The sequence below is a fragment of the Triticum aestivum genome, chromosome 1D (genome assembly GCF_018294505.1).
Source record: "Triticum aestivum cultivar Chinese Spring chromosome 1D, IWGSC CS RefSeq v2.1, whole genome shotgun sequence".
NCBI classification, from domain to species: domain Eukaryota; kingdom Viridiplantae; phylum Streptophyta; class Magnoliopsida; order Poales; family Poaceae; genus Triticum; species Triticum aestivum.
In genome coordinates this window covers 20303252-20307054 of record NC_057796.1, presented here as the reverse complement: position 1 = coordinate 20307054, position 3803 = coordinate 20303252, and the positions used below count along the sequence as shown (strand labels likewise).

Here is a 3803-nt window from a genome sequence, read left to right as displayed (position 1 = left end):
GGGACATTTATAAAAATACACCTATCCCGAGCACACACAAGGGAACCGTAGAAACAAAACGGTACATGTACCCGAAACCGACACATGTGGGTAGGTAGAGAATACCTAGGGGCACGAGACAACTCTCTCTAAGGAACTCAGCAAAATAGCCCTGTAACTTTGGGAGAAGGGGTGCCCCCACACAAAAGGGGGTCGCGGTGACTAGGCCCGGGCGACTGATTACCAAAAACACAAGTCTCAGCAAAGCCGTTCGAATTAGACTGTAGCTATAATCAATTTTAGCGTGAATTATCTGGAGGGGAAGTCTACCCTTTTTAATGAATTCGGTACGTGCAGTTTCTTTTCCTCCGAGACGACCGGCAATTTTTAGTTTTACTTCCCTTATATCTTCTTCTTTTAGTCAATTCAATGGATTTTTTCATTGCATTCCGGAATGAAACTCCATTTTTTAATTGAAAGCCTAACATTCTTGATCATAAACGTCTGGACCGAGCTGGCCGGATGAACTTAGCTATTGAACAAGGTACCTCATTTGTCCGTTAACGAGTCCGATTGTCTGATATCCCACAAACTAGACGCAAATGAGAAGGAGCTTTGAGGGCGTCCGTTAACGAGTCTGATTGTCTGATATCCCACAAACTAGACGCACCAACTCTCCTGCCATGGCGTCCAGTTTCAGGCATGGCGACCAAAAACACATCATATGGACGATATGGGGACGCCACACGCCAAAAGTATTGCGAGCCTGAACACTTCAGGCTGGGACCATGCGACCCCATTATATCGTCGCTAAGCGATGAGATAATGACGCCTTAAAAACATTGCCTACTAGAACTTGCTTGATGAAACCAGTGTATGCTATTATCAAATAATGTCGTTACTTCCTGATCTATCATTATAACATATAATGAGATAAAAGTATATCTATTAAACTGCATACACATGGTTTCAATACTCGGCTGGCCGATGAATTTTTTGCCATGGGTGCAAAGGGTCATCCAGTAACCTGAAAAGGTGCAGGTGTGCATGAGCCCCCTGGCCCGTCTACACTACAACAGGAAGTAATGACAGAGCATACTCTTATCATCAGGACTCGGCATTTGTATGGCACACTCAATCATAGGCCCAGCCAACTCCATCCCCTCTTTCAACTCCAGCAAAACATAAAAAAGATACACTAGGTGGATAAGAATAACAATCAGCATACACTGTGCGGAATGTGCACAGGATCATTGTTGGTGAGAGAGCGAGGGAGGAAGAGGGGATAGAGATAGGGAGTACCATCTGCACCCTGGTTTGAATCCGTTGATTGTAAAGCAACAGGCAGATCACTAGCACAACCTCCAGAATCAGTGTGCAGTGCTTCAACAACCGTAGTATCTTGCTTAGGACTAGTCACATCAATAGCAGCAGCCTCATTTTGCAGATCACTAACATCAGCTTGTGTGGGGCAGGAGTATCCTTAATATCCTTAACTGACTAACTGAGGTGCAGTCTATAAGTATCTCAGGATGTAAGAGTTATTCCCTGGTGCAAAAAGATATTAGGCATCATGTGTAGTGGTGCAGTGGGGGCTTTCCTCCTTTTCAATAAAATAAAATAAATTAAAATCATGTGTAGTGGTGTAGCTTTTAGGCTGTTTCTTCTTCTGGTGTAGCATCCTGTAGGTGCAATAGGTGTTCTTTGCCTGACGCAAAACTGTTAGAGCAACTCTAGCAGACCCCGTATATGTCGCAAACCCGCAAAATTCCGATGAGTATACGGGCTTGGATCATAAATATTCTTTTACCGCGGCCTGCAATCTGCCCCCCTCCCCCAGCAGTATATCTACGGGTTCGCAGGGCATATGCGGGTTGAAACCCTATCCCGCCGCCGCCGCATCTCGCCGCAATACCCCACTCCCCACTCACATTTCTCGCCGCCGGTGAGCCCCCTTCCGCCTCCGGCCGCCATGTGGGGCTGCATGTGGAGCTCCGGCCGCAGCTCCGGCGGGGCGGCAACCCCGAGCGCAAGCGGCGTGTCCGCTCGGACCGGCGTGAGGAAGCGCGCGACGAGGAAGTGGACGAACAAGGGCCTCGAGCTGCCGCCGAGCCTGCTCCTTCGCGAGACAGAGGAATACGACCGTCGGCATTGGCGTACGCCCTCCTCGGCCGCGGGCCCGTCCTCTGCCGCGAGATCTTCCCACGCCGTGAGCTCTTCCTCTTCCGGCGCGGGGCTTCTCCCCATGAAGAGGGAGTGGTCGGAGGAGATCGAGGTCGTCACCGTCAAGCAGGAGCCGGAGGAGATCGAGCGCCGAGGGGTCGTCGGGCCCGAAGTTTTCGTGGCCGATTTCGACGAGGTCGTGGCCACCATTGCCGAACGGAGCCTGCGCGAGGAGGCGGAGCGCCGGTGCCACGACGAGGAGCTCGAAGATCTCATCCTCAAGAAGGCGGTCGCGGCCAACCTTGCCGCGAAGGATAAGGAGGACGAGTGGCGGCGCATCCGTGAGGAGCAGAAGGAAAAGTTCATCGGCCTCGTCAGCTCCGACAAGGACTGAGCTCCTCCACCGCGTCGTCCTCGGCCGCGAGCTCGTCCATTTCGGTATATCGACCTCGGCCTCACCGCCGCGAGATCCCCCACCCCCCTCTAGTAGTAGTAGTAGTGGAATGTAGTATGTATGATACTGTAGTATGTGATGATGAACTATGAATGATCATGTAGTATCTAATGAACTAGTGTGGTTGCAATTTCTCCCGCGAAGCACTTTTTCAAATCATACAGTTTCATATACGGGTTCTACTCTGCCGCGCACGATTTCGACCCGGAAAACAGTTCTTCGTTGAACTATCAACGCCTTATGCGGGTCGCGGTTTTACAGGGTCTGCTAGAGATGCTCTTAGGCATCGCAAAAGAATGTGTATGAGTTGGCATGTATGCTTGACTCTATTTTCATAATGAAAACGGGGTCCATGTCACCGTGTGGCCCCTCTGGTCGAATTTTTTTTTCCTTACCTGAGGCATCAAAAGGGGCTTGGCAGTCTGGTAACATCACTGTATTGGAATCATCCTTTTACATCTCCAAATCACCAATTCTATGACGAGAGGATAGGTTCAAAACCACTAGGAAGTGTAGTCTCACCAATGGGAACGGCAATAGGTGTTCTTGGTTGAGAGTCATACCAGACTTGTCCTTGACGGTGATGAGTTTGGCTGGTTCTGGGTCTGATCCGTCGAGGAGGCCACAGTAGCCTGCTCTGCGGATTTGAGGGAGGATCTGGGCCCACCACAGGATATAATTCTGGCGGGTGAGCTTCTCGGTAACCTGGGTGGTCAGAGGTTTAGCGGAGCTTGATGAGGCTGCCATGGGAGATCGATTTTTGGTGCTGGCTTTTGATGTATGGGAGATCGATTTTTGGTGCTGGGTTTTGGCTAGATGTGAGGGAAGAGTTTGGCGCTCATTACCATGTGTGACATGGTGGAACATCGATGCCTGTTGAGGCCGACGGGTACGTGTTATATGATGGGGCTTATCCCATGGTTTGCTTACAAATTGTTACAAAGCTTGAGAATCAAGAAAGAGGTTAAAACAGCTTACAAGATAGGCACAAGCCAAGCTCACACCTAGATATATCTCTACGTAGCAGAATTGTAGGGGACGCCCTCCTGGATATCACATATGTTGACATCTTCAATAGATTTAGATACAGACGAGAAATCTGGCTTAAGTCCATCGTTAGCAGTTGAAAACCAATCGACAACAGGAGCCATGTCAGCAGCTATGGTCCCCAACGCAACTCATCCCTTGGTTGTTCTTGAGCGCGGAA

General features: G+C 49.8%; 1 protein-coding gene across 1 annotated transcript in view; it reads left to right on the top strand.

Annotated features, from left to right (window-relative positions):
* LOC123180003 (uncharacterized) overlaps positions 1-1985 on the top strand; it is a 9382-nt gene extending 7397 nt beyond the window's left edge. The window contains exon 3 of the transcript XR_006490643.1: positions 674-1985. The gene's annotated coding sequence lies outside the window, so the exon portion shown is untranslated. The remainder of the gene's footprint in view (positions 1-673) is intronic.
* The last annotated feature ends 1818 nt before the right edge of the window (positions 1986-3803 follow it).